The following is a 17668-nucleotide window of genomic DNA, read 5'->3' as shown; positions in this document are numbered from 1 at the left end:
ACAAACTCTGGGACGGGTCCCTGTGTCTGCATTTTAAAAAGTCTTCCCGGCCAGGCGCGGTGGCTCAAGCCTGTAATGCCAGCACTTTGGGAGGCTGACATGGGCGGATCACGAGGTCAGGAGATTGAGACCATCCTGGCTAACACGGTTAAACCCCACCTCTACTAAAAATACAAAAAATTAGCTGAGAGTGGTGGTGCATGCCTGTAATCCCAGTTACTCGGGAGGCTGAGGCAGGAGAATCGCTTGAACCTGGGAGACAGAGGTTGCAGTGAGCCAAGATCACACCACTGCACTCCAGCCTGGTGACAGAGTGAGATACCTTCTCAAAAAAAAAAAAAAAAAGGCCGGGCGCGGTGGCTCAAGCCTGTAATCCCAGCACTTTGGGAGGCCGAGACGGGCGGATCACGAGGTCAGAAGATCGAGACCATCCTGGCTAACACGGTGAAACCCCGTCTCTACTAACAAATACAAAAAACTAGCCGGGCATGGTGGCGGGCAACTGTGGTCCCAGCTACTCGGGAGGCTGAGGCAGGAGAATGGCGTAAACCCAGGAGGCGGAGCTTGCAACGAGCTGAGATCCGGCCACTGCACTCCAGCCTGGGCGACAGAGCGAGACTCCGTCTCAAAAAAAAAAAAAAAAAAAAAAAAAAAAAAAAAGGCTTCCCAGTGATTCTGATGCCAGCTACGGTTTGAGGACTGCTGGGCAGAACAACTGTATTTCTTTAAGCAAGCATCCTGCTCCCCTGGAGGCTACATTTTCTCCTTGTTTTCAAATTTCTGCCTGGTCATAGTGGCTCAGGAGAGAGAGGGGGATTCTTGTAATGTGGGTTCTCTCAAATAACACCTCTTGTCGCTGGCCTAAAGACTTCCTGACTCACACATGGGGACAAATGACTGTGACATCTGCTTTTCCCTCCATGGCTCTCGCTGTGCCATTGGTCCCACCAGCCTAGGGCAGCTCTAGACTGGGGTGGCTCTGGTGCTGTGTCATTTCCAAATCTAGTCAATATCAAAACCCTCCTTTATAGTTTTCTCTCCTGTCTCCCTTGTCTTGACATAAGTTGTCTGCCAACTGTAATCATTAAGGAATTATTAATTCATTTCCCCATGATTTATTAATCAAACATATCCATAACCCCATACCTGGGTATACAAAAAGCATCAAACTGATGTATTATGATTTCCATTAGAGTTTTTGAAACATTTAAAACTATCCATTGCAATTTCCATAAACCCTGGGGATCTGGGAAGAACAAACGAAACCAGAGATCTAGATCTCAAAGGCCTGTGTGAACAGAGTTAGCAAAAGAGGCAATCACTTAAATACCGATTGGCTCCTGTCACTCTCCCCAACCCTCAGCTACTCAGGACTTTGTCCCCTTTCATAAACCTCACCCCTTCCCTTTTCTGGGAATCTCCAAATGGCATCTCATGTGGGCTCACAAACACAGCCAGTACTAACTCAGTGCGGTCTGTGGGCTGGCTGCTGCTTTGCCTGTTCCCGGCTGCTCAGCCTTTCTCAACCTGGCAGCCCCTACTAGACCCCACCTCCACCTCCTGCAAAATAGGGCTTCATTCTTCACCATTACATCCACCAGAAAATGCCAGACTGCATGGCAGTGTGGCAGAGTAGGGAGGCACCTTACCTTTTACCTTTCACTCCATTATACGCCCAAGTGGTCCCCTCTGTCACAGCAATCTCAGAGTCATGCTGCTTGGGCCACAGTATAATGCAAGTGCTAGAAAATTACATTTCTCATGTCCACCCCCAGGGCCCAGCTCACACAGGAATTCATGGCAGAGTGGAGCTGGGAGGCAGATGGAGCGATGGAGATCACATGCTCAGGATCCCTCTTCCCCTCCCATGACGAAGGCTTTGCCCCTGCTTCCAGCTGGAGGATACTGACAAGTATCCTGCTTGGGATACTCGTCAACCAGCACATCTTAATGACAGAGAAGAGAAGAATCAAAACCTAGGGATGGAGCTGGGAGAGGCCGGCCTCGAACAAGGAATATCTTGAAAGCTTATTTTTATCATTAAAGTGTGTATGAATGTCACCTTTTACTCCATTATACACTTGTGCTTGTTCACTGTGTTTTAAACGTCCTCAGATCTTCAAGTATAATGACATCGTTCTACCTGTGGGTTTAACTTTCCTCCAGCCCAAAGATGTGGACCCCCAGACAACCACACAGCATAGCTAAGAAGGAATTCTCATGGCTGGCAGCAATTCTCTGTCATAGGCTGGGACGCTCTTGATGAATAAGTTTCAAATTAATCAGGGCTCCAGATCAAGAGGCACTACTCTTTATTTCGTTTTGTTTTGTTTTGTTTTTGAGATGGAGTCTCGCTCTGTCACCCAGGCTGGAGTGCAGTGGTGTGATCTCGGCTCACCGCAACCTCCACCTCCCGGATTCAAGCAATTCTCCTGCCTCAGCGTCCCAAGTAGCTGGGATTACAGGCACCTGCCACCATGCCCAGCTAATTTTTGTAATTTTGGTAAAGGAGGGGTTTCATCATGCTGGTCAGGCTGGTCTTGAACTCCTGACCTCAGGTGATCCACCCACTTCGGCCTCCCAAAGTGCTGGGATTACAAGCGTGAGCCACAGCGCCCAGCCAAGCCACCACTCTTATGCAAGCTTCACGTGAGAAAGCTGAGATGTACAATGACTCTGGGGTGTAAAATGACTCACCCGAGGCCACAGGGCCTGGACCGGAACCCACACTTTCTGGCTTCTGACCTACTGCTCTTTCTGCCATTCCGTTCTGTCTCTCTGAGTGAAAGCTAAAGTTTGGTAGTGAAACAAGGACCCCCTCTACCACTAAGCCAGAGCACCTGATCAGCACAAGAGGGGAATGAGGCTGTGTGCCTGGGCAGCCTCTGTGTACCTCTTCTATGGAATGGGAACATTGATGCCAGAACTATAGACTCCAGAGGATGGCTCTGAGATGTCTGCTGGGTAGTAACAGCCATACAAAGCTTTGGAAACATATGAGTGTGGAACAACATGGGTTGTGGCTCTTGATTGCCCTGCTGGGAAGGCTTGGGTGAAGCTTTGCTCATTCCAGACTTCTCCTTCCTCTTGCCCTGTTAACTGCATTTCAGCAAATGCACAGGGTGGAGTACGGGGAGCTCAGGGAAACCAACTCTGTAACAAGGAGGGCAAACACCTGGTCCATGAACCAGAGCCACCTCCACACACTCCAATGCCAATGTAAGGCATCAACATAGGATTTTATAACTGTACTTCTGGGCACCAGCATGGTCTCCATCCATGACTGCAGAAGCCACCACCAGGCCATTGAAATTGGCTCCAGAGGCCAGGCGCGATGGCTCATGCCTGTAATCCCAGCACTGGGAGGCCGAGGCAGGTGGATCACCTGAGGTCAGGAGTTCGAGACCAGCTGGACCAACATGGAGAAACTCCATCTCTACTAAAAATACAAACTTAGCCAGGTGTGGTGGCCCATGCCTGTAATCCCAGCTACTCAGGAAAGCTGAGGCAGGAGAATCGCTTGAACCCAGGAGGCGAAGGTTGCCGTGAGCTGAGATCGCATCATTGTACTCCAGCCCGGGCAACAAGAGCAAAACTCTGTTTCAAAAAAAAAAAAAAAGAAAGAAATTGGCTCCAGAGATAAAATCATTTGTCATCGCTATTTCTTAGAGTTCATAAAAGCCAATTCTCAGGGTCAATTATGCAGGTGAACTTAGACCAGCTGCCATAGCGAGGGAACACGTACCTACAAATCACTCCTCCCACGTCCTATATTGCAAGTGATTCAAACTGGAAAGAGCCCTGATTAGTTCAAAACGTATTAATTAATGTAGTCCTACATTCCAGGCATAAGGCTGGTATTTGTACTGTCCTTCATTCCAACTTCTTCTTGATCTACCTTACACGGTGAAAGTCTTCATGCTTTTTATGCATAACTTTTGAAATGGGCTTGGTAGACCCTGTATTAAAGGAAAAAAAAAAAAAAAAAAAAAACCATTTTCCCCATAAGCCAAAGAGGCTTAAAAAGAGAACTCAACTCAGAGAAGGTCTAGAGATGGAATTAAAGGGTAAAAGCACGACAGGGTAATTAAAGAGGTGGATTGTTTGAAATGGGAAGTTAAATGCTTCAAACCTGAACCAAACAGGTAAGTTGAGTGGCTCAGGTTGTGTGACTGTAACTTTCCTTATCTATAAATAGATCCTACTCTGTATTTTAAATAGCTTTACACTTGAAGAGCTTCTGAATGTGCCGTACTAGAGCAGATAGGACTGGGGGTCAAAGTGAGGGACGTGGCAAAGGAACCAGATCATAAATCCAGAATCTTACCCTCCCTCCATACATAGACATACTTCCAATTTCCTGAATGTTGAAGGCAGAATAAGAGGCATGCAAGAGGCATCAGTGGGACTCCAGCAACAGGGGATTTAATTTGGAGTGTAGTGAGGACTTAGCATAACATAAAACCCCATAGTTTGGAGGAGATCTCCACAAAGTTAAAAGATAATAGCTGACTTGTCCCTCTTGCAAAGCGTAACACAGTTTCCCCTCATTAATGCAAACACACACACATACACACACACACACACACACACATACACCCCTGTGGTTCCTCTCCCCTTGCTGGTAACCCTGCACCTTGATATCAGAGTCAACTGAGGAAAGAGAATGCTTTGTACTAGAAGTCAGACCTGGGTTTCTGTTTCAGTTCTGTAATCTGCTGGCCAAATGAACTTGTCACTATACCTTCCTCCAAGACTCCAATTTCATCTGTAAAATGGGCTCTTATAACTATCAAGTGATACAATACATACAATAATAACTAACCTCTACTGAGGGCTTACCATGTGCCAACGTAATTTCTTCTTTATCGTAACCTTACTTGTCACCAACTGTAATCTCAGATAAATTTCTTAACTTCTCTGGGTTATCTTTTTATCTTTTTATGATAGATGAGAGATTACAGTAGTGACAAGTAGAGATGGAACTGGAACCACTCAATCCGACTCCAGAGCACTTTGAAATCTATAAAGAATACTACAGTTGGAGGTCAAAGATGGAAGGATGTCTGAAGTCAGCACTTCTGAAACTGTGATCAGAGTACCTCACTGAAATGCAGATTATTTTCTCCCTCTCCAGACACCATATTTCTGTGTGGGAGCATCTGCATTTTAATAAGCTTCATCAAATGATTCTTATATAGAGCAACTCCAGAACTTCTGAATTATGATCAGACCCTAAAGATCCACTTCTGGCTAAGATGGAATAACAAGGACTGGATTTATGCTCCTGCCTGAAATAACAAAAAGTAAATTAACAAACAAGACATATAAAATGATAGTTTACAAGAGTGTGGAGGCCGGGCGCAGTGGCTCAAGCCTGTAATCCCAGCACTTTGGGAGGCCAAGGCAGGCAGATCACCTGAGGTCGGGAGTTTAAGACCAGCCTGACCAACATGGAGAAACCCCATCTCTACTAAAAATACGAAATTAGCTGGGTATGGTGGCATATGCCTGTTATTCCAGCTACTCGGGAGGCTGAGGCAGGAAAATCACTTGAACCTAGGAGGTGGAGGTTGCAGTGAGCCGAGATCATGCCTTTGCATTCCAGCCTGGGCAACAAGAGTGAAACTCTGTCTCAAAAAGAAAAAAAAAAGTGGACATCAGGCAATGAAATAGAATGATAAACGAAAGATGGGGAAAAAAGAGAGAGCCCAACCATTGCCCCAGCTTACAGCATTAGAGAGTTTCCAGACCATGGTACAAGGAAGGGGAACATAGATGGAGGCTGGAAGACTCCTCGAGTTAAGAAGGAAGTGATAGTCCAGAGAGAAAAAGTCAGCTATGGTCTGAAGGGCAAAGTATCAGATAGGAGGAGAGAGCTGCACAGACAGAAATCTGCAGAGAATCCCAAAAGACTATTCAGCAGAGTCATGATTGTCGTGTGTGTGTGTGTGGAAACTATCCAAGGCTGGGAAAAGAACCATGGAAACGATTGGAGGGGAGAGTGGAAGGTGTTCAGCAGGAGTAGGAAGGATGCCTGGTCCAACAAAACACTATAAAAACCCATGTGATTCATGCATTAAGTGAAGTACTCAGTACTTAGTAGTGCTGAATAATTACCCCTGGACTAAATGCTACTCTAGTCTTGCATAACAAGTCTAATAACAACTTCCCACCCAAAGGATTAAACTATTTCCAAGTAATTTAACTGTGTCCCAGGACAAAGCTCCAAGATGTTTATAGAAACACAAAAATATCTAGCATCACCAAACAAGTCAAAATTCACAATGTCTGGCACCCAAAAAAGATTACCAGGCATGCAAAGAAGCAAGAACACGTGACCCATAATGAGAAGGAAAATCAACCACAAGAACTTGAAGCAAATTATACTAAGGTACATCATAATGAAATTGTCCAAAACAAATAAAGGGAGAAACTTGAAAGCGCCCGAGAAAGACAGAAAAACATGCTACAGAGGAACACAGATAAGAATGGCAATGTATTTCTCATCAAAAACAATGTAAACAAGAAGACAATGTAGCAATATCTTTAAAGTACTGGGGGAAAAGATGACAACCAAAATTTCTTTACCCAGCAAAAATATTTTCCAAAACCAAAGGCAAAATAAAGATTTCTCAGATATTCAAAAACTAGAACAATTCATCACCAGCAGCCCCACACTACAGGAAATAATAAAGGAATTTCCTCTGGCAGAAGTAAAATTACAGATGGAGATACAGATCCACACAAAGTAATGAAGAATAGCCAAGGGTAACTTCTTGGGTAAATATATAAGATTTTTCCTTATTATTTAAATCCTTTTAAAAGATAAGTAGATGTTTAAACAAAAATAAGAATAGTATATTGTGGTACTTATAATATATGCATAAACCCTTCTATATCTAAGTGAAAACTAAATAACGCACTTTTATGAATTCATGAGTCAAAGAAGAAATAAATAAGAAATTAGAGAAACTGGAAAGTATTTTGAATTAAATAAAAATGATACATAGCTTATCAAAAGTTGTGGGATGCAGCTAAAGCAATACTTAGAGGGAATTTATAGTTCGAAATGCTTATTTAGAAAATAATTTCTTGAAGCAACAACCTAGAATTCCATCTTTTAAAAAATCAGCAAAATTAGTGCAAAAGAAACCCAAATGAAACAGAAGCATGGAAATCAGATCAGAGCAAAGACCAATAAAATAGTCAATTAAAAAAAAAATAGAAGAAATCAGTGAAACCCAAAGCTGGTTCTTTGATAAGTAAAATTTGTAAACCACTAGCCAAACTGATTAGAAAGAAAAGGAGACACAAATTACCAATATTAAAGATGAGAAAGGTGACATACTGAAGATTCTGCAAATAGTAAAGGATACTAAATGAATATTATGAATAATTTCATGCCAATACATTAGACAAAGTAAATGAAATAGACAAATTCTCTGGAAAACACAAACTACAAATGCTTATTCAGGAAGAAATAGGTAACTATCAATAGCAACTGTCAATAATAGTAACTAACTATTGATGGTTATCTATTGACAATAGTAACTTGATAATTGATACCAGAATAGCTCTCTATGTATTAAATAAATTGAATTTGCAGTTTAAAGACTTCTGAAAAAGAAAAGTTCTTTACACTGAAAACTATAAAACAGTGCTGAGAGAAGTTAAAGAAAATCTAAATAAATGCAGAGATATATGATATTCATGTGTCAGAAGATTTAATATTTTTGAGATGTAATTCTCTCCAAATTGATATATAGATTCTAACAATTCCAATAAAAATCTCAGCAGGGTTTTTTAAAGAAATTGACAAGTTCATTCTGAAATTCACATGGAAATACAAAAACTAGTACTACCTGATTTCATGACTCATTATAAAGCTGTATTAAACAGGATCAGATGATATCGGCGTTAAGAAAGAAAATTAGATTAATTCAACAGAATAAACAGTCCAACAATAAATCCACACATATTTGGAAAACTGATTTTTCAAAAGATGCAAAGGTAATTCAGTCAAAAAAGATAGTCCTTTCAGTAATTGATATTGAAATAAGTAGATATTTCCTTTTTTTTTTTTTTTTTTTTTTTTTTTGAGACGGAGTCTCTCTCTGTCGCCCAGGCTGGAGTGCAGTGGTGCAATCTGGGCTCACTGCAAGCTCTGCCTCCTGGGTTCACGCCATTCTCCTGCCTCAGCCTCCCGAGTAGCTGGGACTACAGGCGCCCGCCACCACGCCCAGCTAATTTTTTGTAATTTTAGTAGAGACGGGGTTTCACCGTGTTAGCTAGGATGGTCTTGATCTCCTGACCTCGTGATCCACCCGCCTCGGCCTCCCAAAGTGCTGGGATTACAGGCGTGAGCCACCGCGCCGGCCGATATCTACATTTTTAAAAGCAAACTTTGATTTATACCTAACACCAAATACAAAAATCAACTCAAAATGAATCACACACCTAAATATAAAACCAAAAATATGAAACTTCTAAAAGAATAGCAGAAAATCTTTGTGAACTGGGGTTAGGCAAAAAGTGGTTGAATATAACATCCAAAGCATAATCCATAAGAGAAAAAAATGATGAATTTGACTGCATCAAAATTAAAATTACATTTAAAGTGTCTCTGTTAAGAGAATTAAAAAGACAAGGTTCAGAGAGAAAATTGTGCAAATGACATGTCTGATAAAGGACTTGTGTCTAGAACATATAAAATATTCTCAAAGTGTAACAAGAAAAAAGTAAACAACTGAAAATAAGTAAAAGACAGACACTTAACCAAAAAGAAAATATGCAAGAGAAATAAGCACACCGAAAGATGTCCAAGGATGTGGAATGACTAGTGCTTTCATTCATTACTGAGGGGGCTATATCACGGTACAATTAATTTGGAAAGGGGTTTGGCAGTTCCTTAAGTTACACAAGTACGTACCACGTAATCCAGCCATTCCAGTCCTACATGTTAATATTTACCCAAGGGAAAGAAATATACAAGGGAAAAGAAAGTATACATCCATACAAAAACTTGTTCACCATATTTAGAGCAGATTTATCTGTAATAGCTAAAAATTGAAAACAACTCAAATGTCCATCAATCCATCAACAGGTGAATAGATATAAAGATTGTTTTATATCTGTACAATGGAATACAACGCAGCAATAAAAAGAAATGAAGTATGGCTACAGGCACCAACAAGTAATAACGCTGAGCAAAAGGCATCAGATGCAAAAGAATACATACTGTGTGATTCCCTCTATATAAAACTCTAGCTGGGCACGGTGGCTCACGCCTGTAATCCCAGCAATTTGGGAGGCCAAGGTGGGTGGATCACCTGAGGCCAGGAGTTCGAGACCAGCCTAGCTAACATAGTGATACATGTCATTATTAAAAATACAAAAAATTTGCTGGGCATGGTGGTGGGTGCCTGCAATCCCAGCTACTCTGGAGGCTGAGGTAGAAGATTTGTTTGAACCTCAGAGGCAGAGGTTGTAGTGAGCCGAGATCGTGCCACTGTACTCCAGTCCAACCTGTGTGACAGAGTGAGACTCCATCTCAAAAAAAAAAAAAAAAAAGAAAAAGCAAAGAAAAGAAAGAGAAGACTGGGCCCAGTGGCTCACACCTGTAATTCCAGCACTTTGGGAGGCTGAAGTGGGTAGATCACTGGAGCTCAGGAGTTTGAGCCCAATGTGGGCAACATGGTAAAAACCCATCTCTACAAAAAAATACACAAATTAGCCAGGCCTGGTTGCATGCACCTGTAGTCTCAGCTGCTTGGGTGGCTGAGGTGGGAGAAGGATCACTTGAGCCAAGGAGGCCTAGGCTTCAGTGGATTATAATCACGCCACTGCACTTGAGCTTGGGTGGCAGGGCAACACCCTGTCTCAAAAAAATACAACAAAAAAGGAATGAAAGAGGAGATATCACTACAGATCCTGCAGACCTGAAAAAGTAGTAAGATAATATGAAATACTGTGAAGAACTCTAGGGACATCAATTTGATAATTTAGAGGAAATGAACTAACTCCTTAAAAGCCAAAAGTGACCACAACTCATCCAAGTTTAAATAGATGATGTGAATCATCTTTTTTTTTTTTTTTTAATTAAATTTGTGGCTAAAAACTGCTTTAAAAGGAAATCCTGGGTCAGCTGTGGTGGCTTACGCCTGTAATCCCAGTACTTTGGGAGGCCGAGGTGGGAGGATCAGGAAGTCAAGAGATAGAGACTATCCTGGCCAAGATGGTGAAGCCCCGTCCCTACTAAAAATAAAAACAATTAGCTTGGCATGGTGGCAGGTGCCTGTAATCCCAGCTACTTGGGAGGCTGAAGCAAGAGAATTGCTTGAACCCAAGAGGTGGAGGTTGCAGTGAGCTGAGATTGTGCCACTGCACTCCAGCCTGGGTGACAGAGCAAGACTCAGTCTCAAAAAAAAAAAAAAAAAAGAATACTACAAATTTTACACCTCTTCCAGAAAATGACAAAGGAAAAAACACTCCCAAATCTTTTTATGAGACCAACATAAAAAGATACCAATGCCATACCTTATACAAATACCAGACAAAAACAGCATAATAAAAGCCACAGACCAGTAACATTCATGAGCACAGATGCAAACATGATCACTAAAATATTAACAAATTGAATCCAACATACATAAGAATAATCCATATCTGGATAAAAATGCCAGACAAAAACAGCATAAAAAAGTAACAAAACCACAGATCAATAGCATTCATGAACACAGGTGCAAACATCCTCAAGATAAATATTAACTAATTGAATCCAACATTCATAAGAATAATCCACTATGACCAGGTGCAGTTTGTCATAGGAATGCAAAGCTGCGTTAGAACAAAATTCTTAGACATGGCACTGAAAGAATGATCCATTTTTAAAATTTGATAGATTGGGCTTCATCAAAATTAAAAACGTTTTCTTTGCAAGAGATACTGTAAAGAGATGAAAAAACAAGTTATAGACAGGGAGAAGAAGATTTTTAAATCACATATCTCAACAAAAGAATTACATCCAGCGTATATAAAGAACTCTCAAGTTTGAGACCAGCCCGGACAACATGGAGAAACCCCGTCTCTACTAAAAATACAAAAAATTAGCCAGACGTGGTGGTGGACGCCTGTAATCCCAGCTACTCAGGAGGCTGAAGCAGGAGAATCGCTTGAACCCAGGAGGCAAAGTCAGCAGTGAGCTGAGACTGCACCATTGCACTCTAGCCTGGGCAACAAGAGCGAAACTCCGTCTCAAAAAAATAAAAGCAAAAAAATAAAGAACTCTCAGCATTCATTAATAAGAAAACAATGACAACAACAACAAAACAAGTTTAAAATGGGCAAAAGAGTTGAACAGACCTTTTAACAAAATGCACCATATGGAAGGTGAATATGTTTAACATCATTCACCATTAGAGAAATGCAAATAAAAGCCACTCTGAGATACCACTCCATGCTTGTTAGAATAACTAAAATAGAAAATACAACAAGACATGTGATCCAGTGTTGAGTAACCAGAATTCTCATTCACTACTGGTGGAAACAGAAAATGGTACAGCCACTCTGGAAACCAGTTTGACAACTTTTTATAAAGTTAAACAGACATATTCCTTACCACATGACCCAGGACTTCCAGTCCTGCACATACACCCCAGACAAATGAAAAGTTATGTCCACACAAAAACACCAATGTTTATGGCAGTTCTGCTCACAATTGCCGCAAACTGAAAACAATCGAAATGTCCTTCAGTTGTGAATCAATAAACGCACTGTGGTACATCCATACCATGAAATACTACTCAGCAAGGAAAATGAATGAGTTCTTGATACTTGCAACAACCTGGATGAATCTCAAAGGCGCTAAGATGAGCGAAAGAAGTCAGTTTCATACCGTCCGATTACAGAACATGTTTGAAAAGACAAGTCTGTGATGATGCAGAACCTCTCCGTGCTTGCTGGGGCTGAGGGTTGGGGTGTGGATATGATCACAAAGGAATAGCAGGGGAGAGGTTTTTGGGGTGATGGAACTTCTCCGCATGCCGATTATAGTGGTGTTTAAACGTATCTATGCATGGATTACAAGTCATAGAACTATAGATTATCTGAAAGAATGTCAACTTTATTCGATGTTCATTTTTAAATAAAATAAATTAAAAACTCAAGTTGTTTAGATTTTGTATTTCCTGAACTCTACAAAAGGGTCTCTACACGTGGGCCACAGTGAACTGTCTTTGAAATATGCTTTGTCTCCCATCTATTTATGCAGTCTGTTTGTAAACCTGTCTCACACTTCATTTTCAAATCCCTCTCTCTGGTGCTAAGGGGGATTAGGGGACTAGGAGCCTCCCACAATCTCATCCCTTCATTCATTCTTTAATATTGACAACAGGCATGCCCAATGTCAAATGCAGTTTCCAGTTCCTCACTGTCAACTTTTCCAGCCTCCCGTGCTTTCCATATGGAGATCTGGAGCAGGTTACTGTCCCCAGCCTCCCCTTCTCTCCTGTATCCTCAGTCTGCACACGTTCAAAAGAATTCTTCTGGTGAAGCAGGACCTGCAGTGAGTGTGGTGGGATGGTGGGCTAAGCCAGCATCCTCTTCAGACAGCGTAAGGATAGCAGGATTTAGAAATCCACCTTAGGCCGGGCGCGGTGGCTCAAGCCTGTAATCCCAGCACTTTGGGAGGCCGAGACGGGCGGATCACGAGGTCAGGAGATCGAGACCATCCTGGCTAACATGGTGAAACCCCCGTCTCTACTAAAAAACACAAAAAACTAGCCGGGCGAGGTGGTGGGCGCCTGTAGTCCCAGCTACTCGGGAGGCTGAGGCAGGAGAATGGCGTAAACCCGGGAGGCGGAGCTTACAGTGAGCTGAGATCCGGCCACTGCACTCCAGCCTGGGCTACAGAGCGAGACTCTGTCTCAAAAAAAAAAAAAAAAAAAAAAAGAAATCCACCTTAATGTGGAATGCGTGCATCCAAATGAGTTCTTCAAACAGCCAAGCTGAGGCTGGGTGCAGTGGTTCATGCCTGTAATCCTAGCACTTTGGAAGGCCAAGCGGGTGGATCACCTGAGATCAGGAGTTTGAGACCAGCCTGGCCAACATGGTGAAACCCTATCTCTACTAAAAATACAAAAATTAGCCTGGCATGGTGGTAGGTGCCTACAATCCCAGCTACTTGGGAGGCTGAGAGAGGAGAATTGCTTGAACCTGGGAGGCGGAGGTTGCAGTGAGCTGAGGTCACACCACTGCAGTCCAGCCTGGCAATTGAGAGAGACTCTGTCTCAAAAAATAAATAAATAAATAAATAAATAATGCTCTCCAAGGTGAGATTTAAGGAGCTTCCCTAGGTCAGAGGTCAGCAAAACTTTTCCATAAAAAGCTGCATATTAAACATTTTAGGCCATGCAGGCCACATACAGTCTCTATCACTACTTCCTTTTTCTCCTTGTCCTCTTCCTCATCCTCCTCTTCTTCTCCTCCTCCACCCCATCTTTCTTCTCCTTGTTCTTTTCTCTTTCTCCTTCTTCCTCTTTCACAATCTTTTTAAAAACGTTAAAATCTATTCTTATCTCATGGGCAGTACAAAAGCAGGCATAGTTTGCTGACCTCACCCTCAGTCAACAATTCTCTGCCATTAGTCTTTGGACCAGAGATGAGCAGACTTGGTGGCGAGCAGGTTAACAGGCTCTCAAAAACAAAAGCCCACGCCGGGCGCGGTGGCTCACGCCTGTAATCCCAGCACTTTGGGAGGCCAAGGTAGGCAGATCACCTGAGGTCAGGAGTTCCAGACCAGCCTGGCCAACATAGTGAAACCCGTCTCTACAAAAAATACAAAAAATATTCACTGGGCATGGTGGCACAGGCCTGTAGTCCCAGCTACTCGGGAGACTGAGGCAGGAGAATCGCTTGAACCTGGGAGGTGGAGGTTGTGCTGAGCCGAAATTGCACCACTATACTCCAACCTGGGCAACAATGCCAGACTCCATCTAAAAAAAAAAAAAAAAAAAGTCCCTGATTTGTAACATCTGCTGATACCGTGGTGTAAATACTCCCACCGTGCTGGATTTCAAACTACCAATGTGTTGTTATTGGACACAGAGTTGGCAGAAAATGCTCAGAAACAGCTCTCACCAGCCAGTGCCAGCCGCCTCCAGCACGTCACTGTTTTGGAGTCACGTGGGAAGCTGATTAACAAGAAACCCCTGGAAATTCTCGTGCTGCCAAGTAGGGGAAACACTGTCCTTGGTGGTGTGCAGAAAAAATAAATTGATATAATCATTCAACAAATGTTTGTACAAGGCACTCTGCTAAACTTTGGGGATCCAAAGGTGTATAACATACATCGCCAACCTCAAGGAGGGCATAGTCTGAAGGAGGAGACTTCACAAACAAACAGGCATCCACAGGATTAAAAGAGACTGTGACAAATAGGCTCAGACGCTGTGGCAGCCAAAAGGAGCGGCACTTACCTTGGGCTTGTGATCAGGGAAAGATTTGTTTAGGGAAATGGTCCACAACTTAGAAATAAGAAAAAATAAAAATATTATGTGACCAACCATCCATGCTAGAGCATTCTATTTTATTTATTTATTTATTTATTTATTTTGAGACAGAGTTTCGATCTTGTTGCTCAAGCTAGAGTGCAATGGTGCAATCTCGGCTCACTGCAACCTCCACCTCCCAGGTTCAAGCGACTCTCCTGCCTCAGCCTCCCATGTAGCTGGGATTACAGGCACCCACCACCATGCCAGGCTAATTTTCATATTTTTAGTGGAGACAGAGTTTCACCATGTTGGCCAGGCTGGTCTGGAACTCCTGACCTCAGGTGATCCACCCGCCTCGGCCTCCCAGAGTGCTGGGATTACAGGCGTGAGCCACCATGCCTGGCGAGCAGTTTCTAAAAATCCCACCTGAGGGTCATCTCACTATCTTTTATGCAATGTACCTTTATTTGATACATTCTTGGTAAGGGCCTAGACATAAAGTAAAAAGTTAACTTGTATAAAATTGATAAAGGCCTTTTTTTTTTTTTTTCTGTCCAAGAAAGAAGTGTAAAGATAAAAACTGACGCTGAGACTGTCTAATTCCAGTATCATTGCATTCTCCTTTTTTTTTTTTTTTTTTTTTTTTTTTGAGGCAGAGTCTCGCTCTGTCACCCAGGCTGGAGGGCAGTGGCATGATCTCAGCTCACTGCTATCATTGCATTCTTTATCTACTCCAGCTAGAAAAAAAAATTAAGCAAAAATAACGAGCTCTCCCTGCCTGGCTCGGGTCACCTGCATCACAAAACCTTGACTGTTTCCCACAAACCTAGACTCTTTAACAAAATCATCTTTTCCTTGAATTTTGCGATGCTGATATCTGAGGATTTGCTGTGACCTTTGGGATTATGAGGATGATATGAGAAATATGTTTTTCACCATGAAAAGGTTAATGTAAACTTCATAAGTTGGTCATTTTGCAGTTTTTTTTTTTTTCTTTAAATACTCATTGTGTTTTGTGTTTGGCAAGCCAGCCCTTCTGAAAAGCCTGACTCCTTGATGCTCATTAAAGATAAAAGTTTTCTTTCGTTTCCTAAATGCCACCATCTCTGAGTCTTTCAGATAACTCCAAAGGTTACTTTGTATTGCCTGGTTAGGTATTAACCAGTTTAACACTGAATTTTGCCGTCTTATTTCAGCATTCTTTTTTCCTTTCACTGTATAAATCCCAGTTCCTCATATCTTCAATGAACTAGTTTGTCGTTTTTCTTTTTTTTTTTTCCCTGCTGATTCTCTCATGTATCAGTCAGCCGCAGCTGTGTAACAAAGTATTCCAAAACTGAGTGGCTTAAAACAAGGAGCCTCTCTTTATTGATGATTTTGTGTGCTGGGAAGTTCTTCTGGTTGGGGTGGTTAATGTCTGCTGGGCTGTTTACACATCTATACTTAGCTGGCAGGACACGTAGAAACTTGGTGGTCTAAAATGCTCTCGCCCATATAAGGGACAATGAGTCCCTGTGTCTCTCACCATCTGGCAGGCAGGCCTGCGGTTTTCATGTGCTACTTGCTGGCTTCCAAGAACAAGAGCAAGAGTAAGCAACAACATGCAAGTACTTTTTGAGTGTCAGCTCATATTTTATTTGTCATGTTCCATGGCTCAAGGCAAGCCATATGGGCAAGCAGGGTGGGAAGTTGTAGACACAGGGAGGTGTGGATAAACTGAGGACCATTACTGTAACAGCTCACCACACTTCACTCATGAGTTGAATAAAAGTCTGGCATGTGCTAACAAAATACTTTGAGAATTATGCATTTACAGGATGAAGCAATGACCAAAAGGAACCCTATAAAAAGGAAAGAGTGGGGAAAATGAAGGGACAGTGACAGGAAGGGTGTTCCCAGCAGCAGGAATAGCAAGTGCAAAGTCCTAGAAATGGGGTGGGCCACGCCTGCTCCAGAAAGCTGCTCACTATGGCTGGAACAAAAAGAAGAGCAAATACGCCTTGATTTAAAACTTGGGTTTTTTTGTTTGTTTGTTTTTTGTTTTGTTTTGGTTTGGTTTTTTGTTGTTGTTGTTGTTGATATAGAGTTTCACTCTTGTCACCCAGGCTGGAGTGCAGTGGCACAATCTTGGCTCACTGCAACCTCCACATCTTGGGTTCAAGCGATTCTCCTGACTCAGCCTTCTGAGTAGCTGGGATTACAGGCACCTGCCACCACACCCAGCTAATTTTTTTGTATTTTTTAGTAGAGACAGGGTTTCACCATGTTGGCCAGGCTGGTCTCAAACTCCTGACCTCAGATGATCCACCTGCCTCGGCCTCCCAAAGTGCTGGGATTACAGGCATGAGCCACTGTACCTGGCCAAAACTTGGGTTTTATTCAGATTTGCTTTTATTTAAACACATAGAAGTAGACTATCAGTGGACAGACCATTGCAATACGAAACTTAAAAGGTTGTGAGATTAAGACCTGCCTGCCTTAAAGAAGAAAGATCTGGTCTTTGGTGTTTTCAGATCAGGTCTAAGGGGCCACCATAGTCTACAATGAAAGAACAAAGCCAGGCGTGACCGTGTGCACCTGTATTCTCAGCTACTCGGGAGGCTGAAGCAGGAGAAGTTCTTGAGCCCAGGAGTTCTAGGTTGCAGTGAACAGTGATTGCACCACTGCATTCCAGCCTTGGTGACAGAGCGAGACCCTGTCTCAAGAAAAAGAAAAAGGCTGGGCGCGGTGGCTTATGCCTGTAATCCCAGCACCTTGGGAAGCCGAGGCTGGCGGATCACGAGGTCAGGAGATCAAGACCATCCTGGCTAACACGGTGAAACTCTGTCTCTACTAAAAACACACACCAAAAATAACTTAGTTGGGCATGATGGTATGTGCCTGTAGTCCCAGCTACTCAGGAGGCTGAGGCAGGAGAATCACTTGAATTCAGGAGGCGGAGGTTGCCATGAGCCAATATTGTGCCACTGCACTCCAGCCTGGGCGACAGAGCAAGACTCCGTCTCCAAAAAAAAAAAAAAAAAAAAAAAAAAAAAAAAAGAGAGAGGTAGAAAGACTTGCCTCTGGAGAAAGGAAGAATTTCTCAGAAATGGAAAAGGAGACTCCAGAAAGAAGGAAAGAGAGAAAGGCAGGTGTTATGAGAATGGATTGACAGGGAGCTGGGTGAAGATCCCACA

At 42.6% G+C, this 17668-nt stretch overlaps 1 long non-coding RNA gene across 1 annotated transcript in view; it reads right to left on the bottom strand.

Moving 5' to 3' along the window:
* LOC140708599 (uncharacterized) overlaps positions 1 to 17668 on the bottom strand; it is a 223212-nt gene that overhangs the window by 162555 nt on the left and 42989 nt on the right. The gene's annotated exons all lie outside the window — the stretch shown is intronic.

Source organism: Chlorocebus sabaeus, chromosome 16 (genome assembly GCF_047675955.1).
Source record: "Chlorocebus sabaeus isolate Y175 chromosome 16, mChlSab1.0.hap1, whole genome shotgun sequence".
Classification (NCBI taxonomy): domain Eukaryota; kingdom Metazoa; phylum Chordata; class Mammalia; order Primates; family Cercopithecidae; genus Chlorocebus; species Chlorocebus sabaeus.
Note: the sequence above shows the minus strand (reverse complement) of the source record. Positions and strands in the feature narration are given on the sequence as shown.